At 46.7% G+C, this 24,889-nt stretch overlaps 1 protein-coding gene across 4 annotated transcripts in view; it reads right to left on the bottom strand.

The window, feature by feature from the left end:
* The window catches only part of MGAT5 (alpha-1,6-mannosylglycoprotein 6-beta-N-acetylglucosaminyltransferase), a 339,881-nt gene that overhangs the window by 290,001 nt on the left and 24,991 nt on the right, over positions 1–24,889 (bottom strand). For all 4 annotated transcript variants that reach the window (XM_072789000.1, XM_072789001.1, XM_072789003.1 and 1 more), the window contains exon 2: positions 4,191–4,231. The gene's annotated coding sequence lies outside the window, so the exon portion shown is untranslated. The remainder of the gene's footprint in view (positions 1–4,190; positions 4,232–24,889) is intronic.

Here is a 24,889-nt window from a genome sequence, read left to right as displayed (position 1 = left end):
CTGCCCCACCGTCCCCAATCCTTCCTTCACCTGGGTTCTCCTCCAGCCTCTCGGCCCAGCAAGTCTCTCACCCCTACCCTTTCAGGGTGGTAGCTCATCATCAGCCTTTCTGAGGCGTGAGCTGCCCACATAGATTCCCGTAAGCCATCGTGAGGCTCAGAGTGAAACGGAGAGTTACGTGGTCAGTCATCCATCAACATGGCTAAAATACCGTAGAACTCTGGACCCAGAAAATGGCCACAGTAAGAGAATAAATGACTAGAAACCTGTCAGTGGGCCTTCCCGTGTTAACTAACCTGAGGGAGAGCCTCAGGCTGGTTGGACACCTGCTGTCTATCCATCGCTGTAAGCCTGAGACGCAAAATCAAATGGCCTTCGCCTCTCTCCTCCAGGGAGGTTGACATACACAAAGAAGGTGCATATTGGCTTGGAGAGAAAGGAGAGGTTCCGAACAGAGAGTCATCTGCACATGGCACCAGGTATGATTAAGTGAGCAGACCTCATCATGGGAAGGGCATGGGATGTAGAGACAGTATTAGCTGGGCCGAGCAGGACCAACTGAATTGCCCATTTACAGAGTCCTGAACCAGCTGCAGAGAGGGATTTAAACACATACACAGCTCCTTGAAACTGAAAGGAGAGAAAATCAGATGGACAGCAAGCACAGAACAAGAGAATGAACAAAAGGAACCATAGGTGAGGGTAGATCCAGGTAGCACCAACCATCCTCAGAGAGTGGGTAGGATGGGGCTCTGTGTAGGCCTAGATTCCTGGCAGACCACATTTTTAAAATTTCCAAGGACAGAAGTCTGGTCATTTCAACATAAAACAGCACAAGCACCTTTCACAGTTAATAAGACACAGGTCATTGGCAGCATCAGAAAGGAACCCGAAAGATATGGTGGAAAGAAGGGGAGGTGGGAGGACACACGAGCGAGTGTTTTAGCCAAGTCTCTGCACTTCTCTGAATACTTGAAATATTTCAACATTTTACTTTTTTCAAGTAAAATCAGAGAAAAGATACATGCTGTTGTTTTGAAACCTCTTGCCATGAACGGAGGATGCTGGTTAGGTCCAGTCAAAGCCGGGAAGGCCTCGTGAAGACAACTGCTCCGCTCCTCCACGTGTGGCCTGGTGACGAGACACATGGCTGCCCATAGCCCTGCCCTCTACCTCCATGTCCCCACCTTCCCGTTCCCTTGGGCTGGCAGGGAAGCAGGGTTTAATCCATCATGCCCGCCTATCGGTACTGGACAGTGGCTATCCCGCACGCAGTCTTACCAGCTCCAGGGCACCTGCTGGTGTCTGAGAAAAAAGGAGATGCCAATGTGCACCGCAGGCCAAGAGCCAGAAAGGGGACACCCATCCCTCAGCTAACATTCTTCCCAAAGCCTGCGGCCCCCATCCAGGTGGCTCAAGAGCCCATAGCTACCCTGCTCCAGGTGAGCTAGCAAACCATGGCAGAAGACTGAGCTGCCCAGCATTCAGCCAACGTCAGGCACTGATATTTCCTAAGATATGACAAACGTCCTGGGAACCACGGAAAGACATCTGAGCCCAAGCAGTGAAGGGGTGTCATCTTAATCGCATCTAGGCCTGCCAAGGAAGCCCCCGCCTCTTCCAAGATTACTCAACCTTGACACCAACAGGAAAACATCATTAACTTTAAATCCCATAATCTGGATTTGATGATTAACATATTTCAATGTCTGTATTACCAGGATTAAAAAAAGACAGACAGACATTTTCTACCTAAAACCTTTCCTTCTTTTGACTCATTCATTCGGCTCCCCAGGCCGCCATGGGCCAGGTTCTGTGCTAGCCACTGGTGGTATGAAGAACGGGATGGCCAGTCCCAGCCCTCAAGGTTTTAAAGTCTAACTAGTCCCTCAGTAAGTAAAAACCATTCTGATTCCATTCTGCACTTTCCCCAATTTCTTTGGCAATATGTATTCACAAGATCCACTGGTGTGGCTCTGGTTTTATTTTTACCACAAACACCGCATCTTTCTCTTCTGGTCATGTCTCAAGAAATTAAAGTTAGAAGCTGGTTCTTTGAAAAATTAGGGCGTTAAAAAAAAAAAAAAAAGAAAACAGGTATGAGATCTACCAACCCCTTTGAAAAACCTTTTCTGACATCAATTTTCCTCTCTTATCACAGGCTCTGTGGTAATCAGAGTTAAAGAGTTCTTTGTTCTCAGAAGCCAATAATCCTGACCTAAATGGACTCATATGATTATACATAAACTTAATAAGCACAAAGCCAGGACAACCTATTCCTACCTAAATCAGAAAGGAGATGCTGTGGGGAGAATGGTAACCCACTTCCCCTCCTCTGGGAACACCCAACTATTTCCACACTCCTGAGGGGTGCCCAAGGGTATGAAGGCCACATGCTTCACATTCTAAGGGCTATTTAAAGGATTTTAAGAAATGCAAACTCATTTGTGGTATGGCTTTCAAGTTATAAATGTCAATGACAGCCAAGTCTGCTGTGTTGGGAACTCCTCCAACAACAGGTTGACAATAGCCCAATTCGAGGCTCTGGAGGAGGCTGACAGACAGCTGCTCTTTCAATAGTTATTCCCAAAGGAGCCAAGAGGCCCCTCCAAAGACAGCTAGATATGGCATGCTCAAGAGGGAAGGTGACAACATATTTGGTGGCAGATAGACACAGCCCAGGAGTGCCACATGGTGCCAACACGTCTGCCCGCTCCATGAAGGCTGTCAACCCCACACAGTGCAGAGCTGAGAGCAGGAGGTGGGGGCAGACATGGATATTAAAAAGAAAAAAAAAGAAAATCTCAGCACAGGAAAGGCAGAAAGATACTCATCCTTCCCACAGCATAAGCTACAGCAGCTGGGTCTTAGTGACTGCAGACCCAGCTCCAGGTCTCCACGACGTCAGCCTGCTGCCCCCAGCTGCCATGCCTGGCAAATCTTAGCGGGCAGTGCATGAACTTGCCCTATCTGTCAATAGTGAACTAATTGCCAAAACAGACTCCTGAAGATACACTGTTCGGTTGTACAGTCCTTGAAATGAAGTCCCATTCCAATTAAGGGATGTGTGTACGTGGTGGGGGTAGGGGAAGAGGTGGATTAAATACACTTGCTCCATCTTAGACAAAATCCCACATCCTCAGAAATTCAAAATCGCTTTGAGGTTCTGAAGGAGACACTTCCTGTTTCTCTGGTTTCTCCCAGCAGGACAAACTCTCAAGGTGACAGCTAGAGAGAAGCTGCTGATAAAAGTCACATGGTCACATGATTTTCTAGCTCTAACATTAAGGCTTTTTATTCACATCAGACATTCGCCTGCTTATGAGTTGCTGGGGTGGGTTGTTTTTTTTGTTTGTTTGTTTGTTTGGGTTTTTTTGCCTGTGATGTTAGAGACAAAGTTTGTTCAAAGACCCACATACATAAATGAAACAGGAATTAGGAATGTTTAATGTTTCATTCTGTTCGCCCTATATCCTTGACACCCAAATCCTATCAGGCTGTGAAATCCAGATACTCTGCTCCCAAGTTAACATCTCATTTACCAAGTTAACTCTCAAGAGTGGCCTGGGAGGCGATTTTAAGCACTACACACTATTCAGACTGTTCAAACAAGGAAGTGCTTAGCAAATTTCTTCTGCCATAAAATATGTTCATAAATGAGGACTTAGGAAAGTATTCTTGAGCAATACTTGTTTCCTTGATACAGACACAGTTCAGAGATTGTGCCATCTTTAGCAATCACACTCTCCAATTCATCAGTTTTACTTATATTCACCTCATGATCCTCTATGTCAGGTCTGGGTTGGACTGCTCTGAAGGAATCGGACATTCTATATAAGGGTAACTGGCCATGTTCAACTAAAGTCATGTTGGATCATGACTGAATAAAGTGATCAATGGCCTTCTGCTCCAGTCACTTTACTAATGCTAGACAGATAAAATATCCTTGCCCAATTATCCCAAAAGGTTAAACTCCACCAGGCCTTACCCAGATAGATGGAGATGTCGACACCCTTAGGATTGGGGTGGCACTGCTAGAGCCATCCTTCAGTGCTTTGGGACTAGGGGTCTGTATTTTGACAGTTCCAAATGGCAACATTTGACTCAACTACTTGATCTTCTCCCTCCCCACAGCAAATATCCTGGGTCTAGGCAAAGCCATATAGATATCTGCTTACTGCAGTGCTTACCTGGTCCTCCTCCAATGTCCACTTCAGAACAGTAATCACTCCTGAAATCACAAGGACAAAGACATTTTTAAGTTTCTCCTCTTTAACAACTTGATCTATTGCAAACAGGCTGACAAAGATCTTCTAAGGACTTTGCTTCTCCCATTTTGGAACCCACCTGCCTTTCAATATAGTCTCCCAAAAAGAAATACCTAAAACCAAAGGCATTTACCTTCAAAAAAAATTGTATTATCTCATGTGTTAAGATCCAAATCCATCATTAGTTTAGCAGGAGTTAAGGCTACATTTGGCAAAGATGGAGCTTCTGCACAAAACTGTTCTTTGTTCCAAGTCTCAGAAGGCATTAAACCCAAGGTTTTACCAATTCTAATGCTTTCCGGACTAGACTACATTAAGATACACACACAGTTCCAAGTATATGTACACACTCAATTTTAAAAACCAATAGCTCTATCACAAAAAACTAAGGAGTTTGCAATAGGAGATAAACCCAACTGAATTACAAGCCTGTTCATTCAAATGCAACAAATTACTTGTGGCAACTTCACCTTGAAGAATAAAATAAAACTATCTTTAAAAAAAGCGTGAAAACCATTTTAGAAACAGATTTACTATATGCTTCTGATAAAGGTAGTATTTTCCTTTTATAATACTCCTTTATAAAAGAAAAGGAGGGAACATGTCCTTTAATAGATATATTCAGCTTTTTTCTGATATTACTGGAATTTATCAGCAGAGAATTATAAAACTGAAAAAGAGTTCACTAGGGAGGGAGGGGAGGAGGGAGGGGAAGAAGGAGGGAGGAAAAAATAAAAACCATGCTGCATAGATCCATCTCTGAGTCAACTGCCCATAAGTACTCTAAGGCTAGCCAACTGCTCTTAGCACTGAAGGACCTAACAGAAGACATTTTCTGCTAAAAAATGTCTGAATTGTGTTATTTTTTTTTTAATCAAAACAAGCCAATCCCTTCTTTATATGGTCTACTGCATACAACTTCGCAGCATGAACATTGTGACCACGTCAACTATTTGAGCAATACCAGAGAGCCGTAGCCCTAGGGCAACCAGGGAGAGCAGACTCCACCTGGGGTCATAGCAAACCCACCAACTCCAACCAACAGTCTTGCCTCACAGATGTTGACTCAAGAAGAATGGAAGGTGAGAAAGAACGCCGTCAAGGGCAGTGACCATACAGCCCCCTCTTTATACCAGCCTCTGGACATAGCTCTGAGGTGAAGGAATGGTTTCTGAAAATGCAATTATCATGACCCAGAAAAAGCTGCTAATTCCAGCAAGTCCAGTCATCAAGATATATTTTAAGAAAACAATCCTAAGCATTTTGGTCAATATCGAAACACCTTCATTCACATGTACTGGTGTAGGCTAATAAAATGAATACCCAGGTGCCTCAGCCCTAAAGGACACAGGCTTGCTTTCAGTGCTTTTACTCTTCACTGTATGTTTTCATCAACATCATAACCAGTATATTACATTGCGATTTTCCGAAGCAGTGCTGGGATCACGTGGTCAGGCCGTAAGATTCAAGAAAAATGTTTATGATGTGCCCTCCTCCCCACCCCTACACCCAAAAAAAGTTTAACTTTACCTCCCTCGATGCTTTCAAATCTCAATTTTTTTCTTCAATAATACTCCCATTAAATAAGGACTCAATCTTGATTTCCCCTTAAGCATCAGACAAGCTACTCCCTGAGTCATGTAAAAACTACTGCATTACCCTTGGCTCTATCATTAGCAAAATTCATGGTCACCATGAAACCAAAAGGCCATTCGTGTCTATCCTCAGCAAAGCTTTAATGTTCAACTCATCTTAAATATCATTTCCTGAGGAGCCAGATATATAACATTAATGAAAATTTATAGCCATTTCTAGCCAGGTCTCTAGATCAAGAAAACATTGAAGGAACTCCTTTTTCCTTCTTCATTTTCAAAGCAACACCACTCCACAGCTTTCACCAAGATTTCACCCCAAAGTTTATTTTCTGGGGATTAATAGGCTCCCTCATGCTCTTTTTGGGCTTATGCTTTCTTTCCTTTCTTAATTACACCTAAACTATGAAAGCATTTGTAAAGCATCATGGGAATTCAATTCAATCTATAAAGAATGAGGCAGCGATCACAGGGACATTCAGTGAAAAAGTAGCTAGGAGAAGCTGGAATCCCATTCTCAAGCAACATTTTATCCCTTTTGTTATTTTGGAGAAAAGATGCTATAAATGGCCCACACACAAAATACCCTACCACCAGCTCTGCACTCTAGGCTGGCATTCTATGAGGAGTCTGCACTGGAGTTTCTTCAAGGACCACCTCCACAGTACCTCCTCTGGATCCAATACAGAGGACGATGGTGGCAAGTTTCAGACGTAAGGGCCCCACAGCTCCTCACTTCTCATGCCCTTCTGCACCAGAAGCTGTCAGATTGACCCCTTTCTCAAATTTACACTCAAGTTTCTCACCCTCTCATTCCGTATGGACCATGTCTTTCTAAATAGAGAATCTGAATCTTAATGCCAAAACAACTAGGGACGTAGCTCAAAGCAGTCTTGCCCTCTCTCCTTTTCCAGAGCCTAATAGGCAAAGGTGGCTCGTGGACACCACCAAAGCTGTCCTGCATACCTACCTACTCCTGTGAGAAAATAGGTAGAAGAGAGCATATGACTCTGCTCAAAGTACCATCATGCCTACAGAAATAACTGCAAATGATAAGACCACCTACTGGTACATGCAAGAAACACATCATGAACATGTTTATAAGCTTTAGGTAATTTGATCTTTGTTATCAAATATCAGATAGTCACATAGGGGAAAAAAAAAAAAACCAACACCCATAATTACAATACTGGCCTCAAATGGCTTTCATCTTATGTGGGGCAGAGCACCTAAAATCACCACACAGTGAAATTTTGCCCAGTTACAAAGATCTAGACTGATTCTTGACATCAGAATGTATGTCAGAATGTACGACCAGGGCACCTGAGTGGCTCAGTCGGTTAAGCATCTACCTTTGGCTCAGGTCATGATCCCAGGGTCTTGGGATCGAGCCCCACATCAGGCCCCTGCTCAGCAGGAAGCCTGCTTCTCCCTCTTCCCTCTGCTCCTCCTATTCTGCTTGTGCTTGCTTTCTCTCTCTCTCAAATAAATAAAATCTTAAAAAAAAAAAAAAGAATTATACAACCTTAAACACGTTTGGTTGCAGCATACTTCAAAACTTTCTAGCATCTTTCCATTTCAGCGAGGCCTCTCATCACACTGCCATTGAAAGTTTCCCAAAATAGAGCCAAATCTAAATCTGCCCCACATTGCTCATGCTGCCTGGACTCAGAAGTCCGACTCTCACAAGCTGTGTGAGGACAACCAAGTGGCTCTCCCAACCTCCATCTTCTTGTGCCTGAAACAGAGGCGATCACAGTGCCTCGTTCAGAGAATGGCGGTGGGATTCATATGAACTAATACAGCACAGCCACATGCACAGCTGCCACCTCAGAGTCCTCCACAAACATTAGTGATTCTCACGGTTATGGTTGCCATTGCTAGAACAAGATAATTAATAGGATAATAAAAGCCAGTTCTAGAACCAGTCAGAAGCCTAGAACCACAACCACTGGTAGCACTTGGTACATCATATTTTCATTTTGCTAACAGCTATTTTGCCAGACAGGTGTGACAATGACATTCATTCAGTGGCTCAGGACTTGGAGTGCCCTTACTTGAAAGGACTGTCCTCCTACAGACAGCATCCAAGTAATGTGTGTTTGATTGACAAGTAAGAAAAAATAATTTATACCTTGCAACTTGAGAATTCATCACTAACTTGAATCCTAGAGACATTGGTATCCATCAAAGTTAATCCAAAATTTTACCAAGACAGGAGGACAGTGGGCTAGGAGAGCCAGGAGACCGACCGTTTAGCGAGGTTTGCACCTGTTGTTCCTGTTCACTCACCATGTCACAAAGAGCAGGTGCCCTGGATGAAGCTTGCACACCACCTCAAAGAATAATTTGTATTTTCATCAAGACTGTTTTAATAGGTACTGGGGAATTAATTTAGAATTCAGATTCTTGAACATTCCCCAAGTTACACCTGTTTCTGTCCCTAAGCGTAATGGTTCTCAACATGCCGTTTCAAACTAGCAGTATCAACATCATCTGTGAAGCTGGGAATGCAAAATCTCAGACCTCACCACACCCCTCCTGAATCACAAACTCTAGGCTGGGGCCCAGGAGATTCAGATGCTCGCGCAAGTTTGAGAACCACTGCCAATAGGCTACTAACACGTGTGCTGGGGCATCACTACAGACAGCTCTTTTCCTTAAACTATCTGGCATTTCTCAGATCCATAAAACCTGCTATAGGATGATGTCAGCTGTTCCTTTTATTTTTAATTCCTCATGACGAGGCTGATGATGATTCATGCAGCACCTTATGTGATTGCTTAAATAGTAAGAATCCTTCTTTCCCACCCCTAATGGAAGGTGACTGCTGCCTGTTATTTCTGTTGTAATTACAGGAACAATTCAGTAACAAAAGCTTGTCCTTTATCAACCTCAGCAAAAGCTGTAATAGAGCATTATAATTATAACACTCCATTCTTTTCCATAATGTGTTCACAATAACGTACCCTTTGAAACTGATCATGCCACATGTCGTAACAAGGAAACACAGAACCCAGGATCAAATTTAGCTTATTGTAAATAGAGATCAAAACTGCAAGTGTCTGGGCACACCTTTTCCAATTGACAGGAAACAAGTATGCATTAGCCAGCTGGCTGTATCTCATTTATCTAAATGAAATGGGGGGGGGGTTGATTTAATACATTCTATGGTCCTAAGGTAACCTCAGAATACTCAATGGTCTTATCACCAGACAACACCCATTATCTAACTAATTATCAAAGCAGGAAGCATTAAGGAGCATTTCCTAAATAATAAGTAACCCTTTTCCATACCTTTAATTTGTTAATGTGTGTATTAATTTGGAGAAGTTTCATACTTGCTGTGAGGTCTCCTGATGAATTGTGAACACCAGCGTATTATTAATTTCCCTTTCCTTTTTGATTAATTTCACACGTATGCTGGATAAGAAAGGTGAGATTAATGATGTCTGGAAGACAATGTTCAATTCTTGTAAGATACTAAATCAACCTCATGTTCAAGTAAACAGAGAACGCAGATAAGGAAATGATAATGGAATCGTCTCCAGGAGGTGTCCAAGGTGCCATGCAAATAAATGCCCAGAAAAGCAGAGTATTGAAGCTGTAAACTCCAGTGTGAAGACTCTTCCAGGAGGGGAGGAGAATAAAAGCTGGAGTTCTGAATACGGCACTACGCCCCCATCAACTTGTGCCCTTACCACTGACTGAAGAGATAAACTGATTTACCACACTACAATTCTCCATTTTCCAAGGGTCCTTCTGTGTATTACTTAGCCTCTTCACATCCTTGTCTTTTCTAGACTCTCTGCAACCGTCGCAGGACTCCTAGCTCAATACGTATTGAACAGATTTCCTTCTGCGGAGGGTACCAAGAAGCATAAACTCAAGTTTGACAAGCAGCTTCCAGATGCACGTAAATATTGCCGCTAACAATGCCTACATTAATTGAGAACCTGCTGGGTACCAAGACACTAGGCACTTTGTGTAAGTTACCTAACATAACAATGGCTCTTTGAGGTACAATTATGCACAGTTTGCAAGTGAAAAACTTGAGGCTCAGAAAGCTACCTAGCTTGCAGAAATGGCCCCCATCTTCACATAGATCTGTTGAGCTCCCAAGTCCTGGAGTCTTCCATACTGCTCTGCTTCCCTGAAGCAAGAGTAAATAGAACATTTATGGCTGCCTAGACCTTTTTCCAGAAGACCCGAAAGCTACAGACATGCCATTTGCTTTTAAGAAACTTCTCCGCCTACTCCAGCTCCAACTGACCCAAGTCTTGTTCGCGTCCCAGTACTTCAATACAGGGTCACGATTCCATGCTGTTAGGCCATCTAATGTCCACTACAGTACACTGTGTCTTAACCCTCCCCTCACCAACAAGCCTGTCCAACTGAGACCTATATCCAAGTCCTAATGCAGCAATCTGTCATCTCTGGCCACTGTCTCAAGCAGTGCTGTCCAATACGGGAGCAATTTACTACACGTGGCTCAATTTAAATCAATTACGGCCAAATAAAATTAAAAATTCAGTTCCTCAGACACATTAACCACATTTTGAGGGCCCAATATCCACATGTGGCTAGTGGCTATCCTATTGGATGGTACAGACACAGAACACTTCCATCATAGCAGAGAGTACTGCTGGGTGGTGCTGGTGCTGAGATAAATCAGGACAGCATCCTTTCATCTAATATCCTACCACAATTGCACAGGAGGACAGAGCCTCTTCCCCACAGAACTCATTAAGGGTTCCATCAGACTATCCATGGCCCTACCTATGTGTCTTTAGATCGCATCCTTTAAGGGATAACATTCCTCAATAAGCTAGGTCATTCGGTAAACTTATCAATAAAGCAAATGGCCTGACCTCGGAAAACAGAAAGGAGGCAGACAGAAATGAGAAGAAAAGATCATCATCAGCCCTTCCATTCAGGAACCCTATGCAACTGTAGGCCAGGACAGGCTCAGCAGCAAATGCAGACACATATGCATGGCCACCCATGCAGTAGCATCCTTGAAGCTTGAAGCGTGGCCTCACTGAATCACTCTCTCCTTGAGAAGTTAATCTCTGTTGTTCTGCCTTGGCAAGGCACAGTCCCCAGATGTGGTCTCTTGTTTCTAATTATTAAAGAAATCAGTGCAAAGTAATCACTTCTTAAATCATACTCACCTAACTGCTTCACTAAAAGCTGGATAAGCTGCAATGAGACAAGACTTTGGTGACAATGACAGTCTGACAGCAAGTTAGAAGAGAGAGCCTCTGTCCCCTAGGTGACACCTGATCTGAAAGGAGTCACCTCAGAGATTTCCAGGAATTAAAAACTTGAGAAACTCTGGGGATAGCTCCAAAGTAGGCAAAGATCCTAAAATATATTGTTGGTTACTATTAGACTGGAACAGCTTGGAGTACAAGGTGATAAACATCAAGGTCACTGATCTGACCTTCGATTGTTACAACCTACAAGTGCCCAGCACATAGTATTTCTTCCCTTCCTCATTCTTCATTGCTTTCCTTCTCCACTCTCCCTGCTCTCTGGGCATTAGGCCCAAGACAAGTCAGTCTTCATGGCTGCCAACACGAGTTATAAAGTGATGGACTCAAGTCTAAATGCCACCTCCACTGCCAACCCCTTCAAATAATTCCCCTTGACAGTCCCAGGCTCAGGATGGTATACGGGGTGGACATGGGCCTCTCTCACCACAATGAGAAGTAATGAATGGGAACTCTGTAGACCAGGACAAGAAATCAAGGTAGGAGAGTTTTCCAATAAAAATGCAAATCAACTTATCCCTGTGGAGGAAAGAGGAGATAAACTAACACGTTCCTCTCTTAGAGCCTCTGAGAGTCATCTAATCCTGGATAAATGTTGCGCTCTCCTCCGAGCTCCCGCCTCACTCACATCAGTACAGCCCACTCCTGTCTGTCTTCCGGGCCTTACTCACCTTCGCTCAAGGACCATAGCCCGCTGAAGTATTAACCCTAACGAAACTGCCAATGTTCACCCCTTCCTGCCCAGTGGCTCACAATAGCTTTGTAATCTGGTGGAACTTTCTCCAGCCTCATGCTCCTACCCCCGCCCCAGTCCATTCTTGATAACCTTCCAGATGAACCTCAGAAACACCCCCCTACACCAGCTTTTCCTCTTCCACAAGGTGGCTTAGGCCACCATCTCGAAGACCAAACCCTGGCCTCCGAGGCCCTCCTAAATCAGGAAGGACTGCTTGGCTTAAGCCAACGGGGCTCTTTTCTCCCTGCCACCTTTAAGTTTTCCCTGCCCCCAACACATCCATGCACTCACCCTTCCTGAACACAAACATCTGCTCTGGGAAACTCTCCCAGGCCTGAAGTGCTGGCTCCCCTCTTTGTGTGGTTAACACTCAAAACCAGAATGTCAACCCCTCGAGAGCAGGGCATGGCAGAGTTTTCTATATCTCTGAGGAATACTTCAGACCCGGGATCTCACACAAAACTGACGCTTCTCAAATATTTGATCATCTGCAGAAAAGAGTTCCAATCCAGGGGTGCCCAGGTGACCCAGCTGGTTAAGTGACTCTCAGTTTTGGCTCAGGTTGCGATTGGGCTCTGCACGGAGCATGGAGTCTGCTTAACACGCTCTCCCTCTCCCTCCCCACCTCCCTCCCCGCCAAAATAAATAATAAATCTTAAAAAAAAAAAAGTTCCAATTCATGCTTGTAAGCCTATTACTGTGACTGGAGGCTCAGGCCTCTAAGACTCCTTCAATACACAGTTTACTCACCATGAGCCCACGGAGGCTCCACACTGCAGAAGGAGCCCAGGTCTGGACTCCCGCTGCCTGACTCTTGCCTCCAGCTCCACCACGTACCAGGTGAGGCACTTAACACCTCTAGGCCTCCCTTTGCCCTTCTGAGAAACCCAGGTTAATATCTGCACCTGACCCCAGGGGCACCGAGAATTCAAGACACAAAGGAAAAGCACTTAGCTTAGTGCCTAGCACCCAGCAGATGGTCAATAAATATTACTTGGCCCCTCCTTCTCCTACTATTAATAAGTCTCCTTAAGGGGACATGTAGCATAGTAGAAACAACATGGTTAGGAGGATAAAAGTCACCTGTGTTCAAATCCCAACTCTATTCAGGTGCTAGCTGTAAGACTTGGGGAAATTATTCAACTGCTGAGCTTCAGTTGCCTTTAGCTATAAAAAGGAATAAATGATCAACCTTGAAAGGTCAGCCTCAGGACGAAATGAGGGAATATATCTAAAGTTCCCAGTATATAGTGAGCAGCTCAATTAGTGGCATTTACTAAGTATGATTTCAATTCAAACAAAACTGGAAAAAACACCCTCGTGCTCCTTGCTCACGTCTCTCATCTCCTTCCGGTCACATTCTTTAAGCTCATAAACCAGGGCCTTTCAGGGGACAACCCCCACCTCCTGGGTCATCAGCCAGAGTCCTCACACAGGGAATGCATTAAAAAAAAAAATCACACCGAGAGCTGCAAGGAGATTCATTTCCTCAAGGCAGATATGTGCATCCTCATTTTTATAGCTTTGCCAATCTCTACATATTCATAGCTGCTCATATTTGCACATGACACTAGCAAGCCCAGTCCTAGGAGGAAAACACTCTGGTACTATTGGTTACTTTTTTAAAAATGAGTCTGTGACTGAAATCACTCTAACAAAAAAGAGGCCAAAGTGCAGAGAGAAAAAAAAAATCCACAGATACTAAATGAATATTCAAACAACTGGATAAAATGTTACAACCCTACTAAAGGCAGTCCCCAGCCAGAAGCCCTTCCTGGAAAGAAAACTAAAGTCTCCCCTTCAGATCCATTTGCAAGTGTTTGCAAACTCAGGGGGGAGGTCAGAGCAGAGAGAGGCCTGGTGCTCCCACTCTCCCCCTTGCTTGGACCCGGTGGTTCTTGGCTTCCACTCCTCCCCGCGGTCCTGGGGCCCATGAGGCGGGACGGGGGCGGACCTTGGCCAGCGGCTGCTGGAGGGCAGAGGAAGGGCACAAGGCCGCCTCAGAAGTCACAGGAGTTACCAGGTAACCAGGTTCCCACCAGAAATATGTGTCGCGGCCTGACCACTGAGCTGGAAAATGACTTCACTTCCTTCCTGTTGCTCCAAAGGGGGGGGGGGGGGGGCGGGGCCCAGCAGGCTCCTCAGCACGCTGGGCTTGCTGGAGCGTCCGGGTCCTTCTCTTGCCCCCTTAGCTGGTACAGGGGCAGGCTTCTCCTGACAGGCCCGGGGAGGCCCGGAGCGGCGAGCGGCAGCAGCACAGGCAGCTCTGCCGCGGCTTCCTCCCCGGCCCCGGCCCCGGCCTCCCCTTGCCGCAGCAGCGCACCTCCTGGCCACCCTCCTGGCCACCCTCCTGGCCACCCTTGCTCAAACCATGAAGTTGGGGGGCCCTCCTGACTGCTGGGCCTGGCACTGACCAGAAGTATGGGAGGACACGGGTGATGGGGGGGGGACAGAGGTGCGGGAGGGGCACAGGTGCATGGGGGGCACGGGTCATGGGGGCACAGGTGATGGGGGACAGGGGTGCAGGAGGGGCACGGGTGATGGGGGTACGGGTGATGGGTGACGGGGGCACAGGTGACGGGGGACACAGGTGATGGGGGACAGGGGTGCGGGAGGGGCACGGGTGATGGGGGACAGGTGATGGGGGACAGAGGTGATGCTAGGGGGACACGGGGGACGGGGGGACATGGTTGCCGGGGGGTCACACGGGGGACGCGAGGGGGCCACGGGGGACGGGGGGCCACGGGGAGGGCAGCAGAGCAGCAGCCGGCACCCCTGAAGGCGCACCAGCGGCCGGGCTCCCCGGCAATCTCCGGGGCGGGCAGGAAGGGGGAGGGACCCCCGCGGCACCGCAGCCGCCCATCTCACAGCTGACAGGTGGCACAGGCAGGCCGTGAAGCCCAACGGCCTAACCACAGAGCCCTCACCCATCACCTCCGGACCGGCCACCCCGACCGAGACTGTCCTTCCGCTAAAGGAAGAACGACAAGGCTCCTCGGGCCGGGAGCACAGCCGCTGCCCTCCTCACCCGCAGCTCTCCCAGCGGCAGCGAGCGGGCAGCACTCGGCCTGAGGGGAAACTGAGGCATACATGTAGCCCAGGCTGCACCTCCACGCCAGTCAGGCATAGAGGGGTGATTTGGGGGGTGCAAACGCATCCTCATTCCTGCCAAAAGCCAGCCGCACGGAGCTTGGGAATCTGCACTGTCACTCCCCAGATGACCCCGGGGCCGGTTAGCGACCTCCTCGCCACCGCATTTCTCCAGGGAGGCAATTTTCAAGCAGAGGTGAGGGAAGGACGTTCGATTCCCACCTGCCCCAGGAGCTTTTAAAACACAACACCACAGCCTCCCCACTTCCCCCCCCCCCAAAAAAAAAAAACTATCTTCTGGGGTGGAAAGAGTAAGAGGAGCTGCAAGTAGTGATTAACTTCCTAAATTCGTGAGCCAGGATAAAGAGGGAGCCTCCAGAAGTTCTGGGGAAGGAAGCCTTCTATGTGACACTGGCAGAAATAACGGGGACCCCTCACACACAGACACACAGATTATGAGTAGGATTTAGACCAGCACTGTCCAAAGGAAATATAATGGGAGCCACCTGTATCAGTTTATAAGTTCTGGAAGCCACATTACAAAGTAACAAGGAACAGGTAACATTCATTTTAATAATGTATTTTATTTAACCCAATATATACAAAGTATTATTGTAAAACATGTCATTGATCTTAAATATCATTAATGAAAGGGTTCACATACCTTTCTTCATACTAAGTCTCCAAACTCTGGTGTGTATATTTGTTTCCTTAATAGCACACATTCATGTGATAAAATTCAATGTGTAGGACACCTGGGCAGCTAGCTCAGTGTCTGAGCGTCTGCCTTTGGCTCAGGGCATGATCCCGGGGTCCTGGGATCGAGTCCCACATCGGGCTCCCCACAGGGAGCCTGCTTCTCCCCCTGCTTATGTCTCTGTCTCTCTGTCTCTCATGAATAAATAAAATCTTTTTTTAAAAAAAATCAATGTGTATTTTACATTTCCAGCATATCTCAATTCAGATGAGCTACATCTCAAGTGCTCAACAGCCACACCCGGCTAGTGGCTATCATGCTAGATAACCAGACAGACGGGTAGGTAAAAGGAAGAGAAGAGGTAGGAATAAGGCCTTGAACAAAGAACTAAGGCAATATGATGTCCAGGCTCATCAATGAACCACAATCTGTGCTTTTAAGGGGGTTTGGTGCAATCAGCTTTCAGACCCAACAGCACATACATTAGCATGATTTGCTAAGACCTATCTGGGCGTCATTTTTCTGCCCCCAAAGAATCAAGCCCACAACAGAAGAATCAGAGACCATTACCACATGCTTTCTCAGTAACATGCTCAGCTGTACATCACACACATCTACTAGACATTAAGCAGCAGCCTGCACCTTTGACACTCACCCACACAGACTTCAAACGGCTGGATAACAAAGCTTCTCGCTCTGCCCATGGGCATAAACTCCATCCAAGGAAAAAAGAACAGGTACCCCTTGCAGTGGGTAGAATGGCACCCCAGAGACACCTTTGTCCCAACCCCCAGAACCTATGAACCTGTTAACTGACAACGTAAAAGGGATTTCGCTGGTGTGATAAAATTAAGGATTGTAAAATGGGAAGATTACCCTGGATTATCCAAATGGGCCCCCATGTAACCACAAGGTTCCTTATAAAAGGGAGGCAGGAGGTTCAGAGTCAGAGAAGCAGATGTCAAAGGGATTTGATTACTGGCTTTGAAGGTGGAGCTATGGAGCCACAGAACACTAGGCTGCCTCTAGAAGCTGAAAAAAGCAAGGAAAAAGTCTCCCCCAGAGCCTCCAGAAAACATGCATGATTTTAGCCCCATGAGACCTATTTTGGACCTCAGACCTCCGGAACCATAAGTTAACAAATTTGTGTTTAAAGCCACCCATTAGCAATTGGTTACAGCAGCAATAGGAAACTAACATCCCATTTGTAAAACGGTCCGCCAGCAACACACATTAGTTAAAATGACCCTTCAAGGTTATCAGTCATAGTAACTGTATTAGCAGTCATGATAATGGCCACCATTTACTGAGGTCTTACTAAATCCCAAGCCCTTGGCCTACATGCTTTGCAAATACTTTTTAACATACACTTTTCCTTTTGGAATAATTCTGGATTTGCTGAGAAGTTGCAAAGATGGTACAGATTCCCCGTATATTGTTCGCCCAGATTTCTCCAACGTGAACATCTTACACATCCACGATGCATTTCTCAAAACCAAGAATTCAATAACTGTACATTACCATTGACTAAATGACAGATTGTATTTGGATTCCACCAGCTTTCACAAGTATTTTTATCTTCCCAAAAACCCTACGAGGCAAGCACCATTGTATCCCTGAAAGGATAAAGGGTGATGTTGACGCGATATAAGATTCAACCGCTTTTTCAGGGTCACAATAGCGAAGCAATGGCAAGACTTTTCAATTTGATTCCTCTGCTTTACCCCTGCACCGTAAGCTGCCCTGCAAATCATCACCCCCTGGTTTATAGGACTGCAAAAAGTGAGAAACTAGTTACCTAAAGCAGGAGCAAGATCAAACCTGGATGTATCTGACTCCAAAGGCCTGGCTCTGGCAACACCATCTCCCCATCTCAGTAAGGAGCTGCTGGAGCCTATGAAAAGCCCCTGGAACCCAAAAACACATGGTCGTGGCTGTGATAACAAGGAAGGAGACTGTGCCTCTAGAAAGTGCCTACCTACTCTAGGACCATTGCAAACTAAGAGCTTTCTTGTCACTCTCAGGCAATGAAAAGGAACCCAAGAGGGCTCACTCAAGTGTCCTTCACAATGAGCATTTCTGGAGGAACGAGCAGCAGCAGGAGTTAGCATCAGTAACCATGCTAAGTCTAGCTTCAATTGAGCCACCGGGGTCCTAGCTTTAGGGCTTTACCAGCATGATTAGAATGAGCTCCTTTAAAACATTCTTCTCCCCGGGGATCCTAATACCTCAAACCTGTATAGCCCCTAGACAGTACCACCTAAGCTACAAGAGAAGCAAGAAGAAAAGCTTTTCCCACTCCGAGGTTAACTTCACACAGAACTATACTCACTAAGTAGGGCAGAACCAGGACCAACTCACCTGGATCACCTGTAACAAGCCACCTGCTCACTTTTCACCTAGCCTGTATTTCCTGCTTGGCAGTCCATGATCTAGCAGGCCTCTGGACACAGAGTTACTCTATTAGTGGTTCTCAGGGTCTGGCCCCTAGGCCAGCAGCCCCGGCATCACCTGGGAACCTGTCAGGAATGCAAATGTGAGGGCCCCACCCCAAGTCTACAGAAGCAGCAACTCTAGGGGTGGGCCCAGCAATCAGTGCCTTAACAAGCCCTCCCAGGTGTTACTGATACATGCTACAGTTTGAGAACCACTAAGCTGTATCTCCCCAGATCCGTGGCTGGCCTAGGACCTAGAAATGTATTTGGAAAGGTCTCTGCAAATAAACACCATGTCATGCAACAACAGAGGGTCCAGGGAAGAAGCTCACAAGTCCAGCTGGGGAGTAGTACTCATTCATCACAAGTTAGGGAGCACAGTGCAGGTCACAAGCCAGGCCTGTGCTACGTGCTCTGGGCCCGTCCTTGGTTTCATGGAGCTGCAAGCATTGGAGAGCTCGAAGATCAAGCAAATCTACACAGAAATGAATAGAGAATTCAATTCAAACTGTGGCAGACACTAGGAAAGAAAAGAAGGAGGAGGGACACTCAGGGAATGAAGGGGACCTACTTTCACCTCAGTCATCCAAGGGAGGTCTTCCTGAGGAACAATTAGGGCTGGCCTAGGAAGGAGGAGCAGGGGATTGGGCAAAGAGGGAAGGAAGCAAACATTCCTGGTAGAGGACAAACTTGTATAAAAGCCCTGGGGTAAAAGAGAGCTTGGTGCTTTAGACATACTAACAAAAGCCAGTGTGGGTAAAAAACACAGTAGGAGGCAGGAGTAACCGGACTAGAGACTCACCTGACCTTGGATCATGCTGTACCTCATAGGCATGGTCAAGAGTATGAGTTGGAGTCTAAGCTTATAAGGACGCCCCTGAATTTTAGGCAGACTATTGACAACAAATATAATTACTAATAGTCAGCACTAGTCTAAATGCTCCACATAAAAACGTAATTCTTACAACCACTCATACATAGGTTCCATTATTATCATCGTCTCCATTTTACAGATGAGGACAGAATTAAGTTGCCCTGTGTCATCCAGCTAGTAAAAAATTAGAACAGAGCTGAACCATCCTCGGCACTCAAGCTCTCAACCACCTCAACAGGCTGCCTCTCAGCAGGAGACTGAAGCAGTAGAATGATGGCCTATGATCTGGTTTGCATTTCCAAAAGCTCTCTGTGCATGCTGTGTCCAGGGATAGAATAGGGCAGGGGAGGGGAGGAGAATAGGGGAGGGGAGGGGAGGAGAGGGACTGTGTCATCTAGGCAGGAAATGGCACCGACCTGGGCCAGGGTGGTGGTAAAAGAGCCGTAGAAGCAAGAGAAATGTCCGGCAGCAGAGAAAGAACAGGCTCTCTCTTAGGGGCTGCACAACAAGTTCTAAAAGTCCCGAACAAAATCAGTACGTCCTGACCCACCCCTGCATCTCCCATCACAGAATTAGAATAAGGGCTGAAAAGAGGGCTGCCTGTCCTGTGGGGCTGACCCGAAACACAGGGCTGTCATTGTGACAGAAATAATCACACTTGGCCGCTTCAATCCGAGCCACTGTTATTCCTAAACTTTAGCATTTTGAGGAAAAAGTCTGTTCCTTGTTTAGAATGGATGTTGTGATCCACTGGGAAAGGCCGCACATGGTCAAGATGGCCTCACACGGGACCCTCATAAACGCTGATCAGAATCAAACTCAGATGTAAAAAGAGGCCTTCTCACGAGCACTTGAGCAAGCAGGGTTTCATTGAACTGCCTTGATTGCCTCGCAGCTCATTAGGGAGAGGACGACAGCACATTTGTCAGAGCGGCTGGCATTTCCAGAAAAGTCCCACCCGTGATTTGGTAAGATGGTACAGGTCTCGGAGGGCTCTGGCAGCCGTTTTCCTGGGTTAGATTAAGAGTCTGAGGGGTGTGATTAGTGTTACCTGACCTCAAAGGAAAGGGTCCCCTTACAGGGGTGCCTGGGTGACTCAGTGGTTGAGCATCCACCTTTGGGTCAGGGCGTGATCCCGGGGTCCTGGGATTGAGTCCCTCATCAGACTCCCCACAGGGAGCCTGCTTCTCCTCTATGTCTCTGCCTCTCTGTGTGTCTCTCATGAATTAATAAATAAAATCTTAAAAAAAAAAAAAAAAAAGACGGGGGTCATCTTGCAGAGCTTGAGAATCAAAGCCACTGACTGAGATCTATGTCGGCAGTGGGTACACCCCGACCAACCAGTGGAGCAGGTGGGCTTCTTGTCTCCCGGGGCAGGTCAAAGTAGGTACTACTGGGCTTCCACTTTCCTGCCTGAGCCTTGCTTTTGCCCTCTGACCAGCATGTCTGGACACAGCGTGGACAGGCCAAGGGTGGAGGCAGGTGGGCCTCCCTCGGGAGACGATGAGGGGCAAAGGCAGGCAGTGAAAGCACCAGTTCCTTAGGTCAGTCAAAGCCTCACTCAATTTAGTTCCAAAAGGGCCACATGCATTTCATAGCTTTGACCAGCTCTGTCTTAAGAGGCTACAGAAGCAGGCACACCGCCCCTCTGAAGCTCTCCCCTACCTTCCCATCCATCCCCCAACATCCCTCTGTCCCATAGGCTTCTTCCTTCCACTCACTCCCTTGACAGCCACCACGTCTCTGTCTTCTAGGTTGAAACTGTAACATGGGGGTGAGTGAAAAATGCTATGGCTTTCTCTTATTTACAAAAGAATCGGATTTACCGCCTCTTGTGTTTTAAAGGGCTCCTGTTATTTTTTCCCTCCTGTTTTTTTGTTGTTTTTTTTTCTGGGGGTAAGTGCCATTTTATTGAGAACATTCTGTGCTCCTGGCTCGATCCCAGTCCGGTTCATGGCATCTCAGACCAGAGAAGTGGCTTGCCCAGGTCACATAGCTGGTAAGGGCTAGGGCCCGAGGGGCAGAGCCAGGCTCTCCCTCACTGGCCGCCTCGCCCCTCCTTGCTGCCTTACTGTGGACAGGAAGGGGGTGGCCACGAAGAGGGCCTTGCCTGGGGCAGCAGGCCCTGGCGGCTTTGGCCTGGAGTTTGGGTCTAGCCAAACCTGGCTGCTGGGAGGCACCCCCACCTGCAGCAGACCCCACCCTTCTACTCCAAGGCCGAGAGCCTGATTTATTTTTACAAATGGGGTGAACGTGGTTTGCAGATGGGAGCGCTGAAGAGTCCCATATTAAGGATAACATGCCTTAAAAAGATAGCTACAGCCCTGCCCCTGTCCCCTTCCCGCCCAAGAAGCTTCTGATGATGTAGGAAAGACGAAGGGACAGGATCCGAAGGAGAACCCCATCTCTCTGGGCCTCAACCCCACCGCATTAGGCCCTGAGGACGCTCCCTTCCCAAGGAGCCATAAGCACGAGTGAACGCCCCACTCAGCACACCCGCAAGTGCAGAAGTCGGCTATAGGCAAACAGTCCTCGAGTGGCCTGTAAGATGCCGAGTGAGTGGCTTAATCACCCAGCAGGGTCTAGTATGCAATACATAAAAGTCCTCGGAGACAGCCAGCCTGTAAACGGAAAGCATTATCATTTGTAGCGGGATTAATAACAACACAGGCTGGAAACAAACACACGCCACCGGATTACTTTTCCGACCTCTTCAGGGAGACCACTGAGTTCAATGGAGGGTTTTATTTCTCTGTTTTGAAACAAGACAACATCTCCCACCATGGGACAACGGCAGGATCCCTCTCCAGGGAAATCAGTCCTTGTGCATCTGTCCTGCCGCCGCCGACGGCCTATGCGAAGTTCAGGGGGTCACTGCGGAACCAAACAAGACGGTGTAGTCTGGAAGAAGGTGCGGAGTAACTTTACAAATCGGATTGGGGGGGGAGAAAGAAAAAAGGCCAAAGATCTGGTCCAGCAACAGCATCTTTAAAAAAGGCGTGAAGAGGGTCACCCATGTCGCAGTGTTTGCTGAGCTGTTTCCTGAATCACCTGGGGTGGCTGGGGGGCACGCGACTCTGTGCCTTGGGACCCGGGTGGAGGACTGGCCTGCGATCTGCCTTTTGAACAAGCTCTTTCAGTCCTCTTTACACAACTGAGGCTCCAAATCCCTGCCCAATTTGATTAATGCACCGCTGATCAACAGCTGAAGTCAGAAAACGATGCATACTTTTAAAACTGAGAGTCTCAAAAAAATAAAAAAATAAAACTGAGAGCCTCAAGAAAAAAATAAAATAAAATAATAAAGAAAACTGAGAATCTCAATCACAAACTCATGAAACTTAAGAGATAAAACACAGTTCACCGTATTCATCAGCCAAGTCTCCGGCCCCAAATCTTTCAACAGGCAGTTCATTATTTTAAAAGTAAAAAAGACATTGATTTTACATTTACTTTGTTTCTTTTCCTTCACTGAAGTCTCTGTGGACTAGCAATGACCTAAAAAAGTCACCATCTGCATACAGAAGGAAGGTTCCTGCAAGGTTCATGTCCTCATGCTCTAGTAGCCTGATAATTATGCAAAGTGCAGACCCACTCCGACCTAGACTCTTTCCAAACCCAGGTCAGAGAAGACACAGAGACAAGAATCAAAGGACGCAGAATACGGAGAGGTGGGGTGCAGATCTGGCAAGAGCCCAACTCACAGCAGTCTCAGATCCAGACTTGTGAAGCTTTGAAGTCACGGAGCCTCACAGCGATACAAGCATGGGGTTGAAACAGAAGGCATTTTGTCGTATGACTCTGAACTGATACCTCATTACCAGACCACACCGCCTATAGGGTGCTGTCTCCATATTTCTGTAACCCCTATAATTATCTTGTGAGAAGCGTGATTAAGTTGTATTATGTTTCTGTGTTAAAAAAAAGTTCAGTTCTCACATGTAAACATTTAAGATTCCCCATGCTGTTTCTCATCTGAATATGCATTTTCTCTTTTTAAATATATTGGAAGAAAAAATAAATAAATAAATAAATAAATATATTGGAAGGCTCAAATTATGGAAGCAGCCCAGCCTCTGAGCTGCAACCTGTAGAGCAGAGATGAGGTTACTCCAGTGCCAGCGTGATCCCAGCTAACAGACTAGTAGAAATCTCCAAGCATGGGCATCAGGAGGACCAAGAGAGGAGCATCTGGGTGGCTCAGTAGTTGAGCATCTGCCTTTGGCTCAGGGTATGACCCTGGGTCCAGGGATCAAGTCCCACATCAGGCTCCCCACAGGGAGCCTGCTTCTCCCTCTCCCTATGTCTCTGCCTCTCTTTCAGCGTCTCCCACCAATAAATAAATAAAATCTTAAAAAAAAAAAAAAAAAGGAACAAGAGAGGGAATTTCCAAATTAACAGTTCCTCAACTGGACCTCCACATGTTTGGGGCATTGCCTGTCCCGTGGCAGTCACGCACTTGGGGGCAGTTTACATAGACAGCTTCTCTGCATGGACAACGAGAGAGCAAGAGCTCAGAAAAATATGATAGAAACCTCTGACTCAAGGGTTTGCTTTCTAGAAGGTGAAGTTCTTCCTCCTTCTCTCTCTGCCTCAATGGCCGTGTTGGGGCTCTTTTAAGAAAGGAGCAAACAAGCTGCCATCCAACTCCTAGGAAGCAAAGAGAAGGAAATTTTACTAGGCACCATCTAAGTGCTCACTTCTCTAGAAGGCACTCTACGCAGTTTTGACATCTAACAGCCTCTGTGCTGGGTACCTGGTTACTGTTTGTCCCGCCCCCACAGACTCTCAGCCCTGACAGCTGTAGACTTCATCACCTAGGCTCCACCGCCTGCTGGCTTTCCCACTGGGTCAGCTCACCAGAGGCCCAGGAGGGGAATTGGAGACCCTGAGGTCTCTCTTCCCAGCTCCCTCTCTCCTTGGATGCTGTATCTTTGGGCACCATTCTTCTTGATAACAACTCTTGCTGGGCAGACACTTTCCTTTTATTCTTTTTTAAGATTTTATTTATTTCTTCATGAGAGACACACAGAGAGAGGCAGACATAGGCAGAGGGAGAAGCAGGCTCCCTGTGGGGAGCCCAATGGGGACGTGATCCCAGGACCCCAGTATCACACCCTGAGCCAAAGGCAGATGCTTAACCACTGAGCAACCCAGGCGTCCCTAGGCAGCCCCTTTCCAACTCTAGATCTTACTGGGCTTCAGCAACTCTACATCCTTCTTTTGCCTCCTCAGCCTTAGTGATGATACCAGGGCTCATCATAACCACTGCTGTTAGTCTCTAGGAGCCTCACGGTGCTTGGCCAGCACCTCCGTGACTCCCTTGCATCAGTCTTCCTTCCAACCATCTAGGGTGAATTCTGTTTCCTGCCAGGAGCTCTGACACTGGCTCTCATTCTAAACATAATTGCTTCTGCAAGTAAGATGAAATGCAAAGATGTGGGTCAATAAGCCTGTGGGGGCCTTTCTAAGAGTTTGTTAACCTGGTACATATACCAGGCTAAGAGCTGATAAGACTAATTCATCATCAGTGTGGCCTTGAACCCATGGCCCTAATCCAGGCAGCGGATAGCAATCCTGAGATATGGGTGTACGACCTTTACCCCATCTGTAGTAGCTACACAGGGATTTTTCTTTTCTTTTCTTTTTTTTTTTTTTTCACTTACTCTGTGCTTTTTGCTACCTGCATGCTAATAGGAAAAAGGACTCTAAGGAGCCCAAGGAACATTTCAAACTCCTTTGGGGAATATAATCTGCAAAGAGGACAATAATAGCCACCGACCTTGGACACATTTCACAAGAGCCTTGTGAGTAGGCATTCTTTGTCTCCAAGTGACAGATAAGCACACAGATTCAAAGAAGTTAACACGGATAAGCAATATGCCCTGAGTCCTGCACCCCAGATGGGCCTGACCCCAATG

Source organism: Canis lupus, chromosome 20, assembly GCF_048164855.1.
Source record: "Canis lupus baileyi chromosome 20, mCanLup2.hap1, whole genome shotgun sequence".
NCBI lineage: Eukaryota > Metazoa > Chordata > Mammalia > Carnivora > Canidae > Canis > Canis lupus.
The sequence above is the reverse complement of the archived record's forward strand: the minus strand, read 5'-3'. Positions and strand labels throughout refer to the sequence as shown.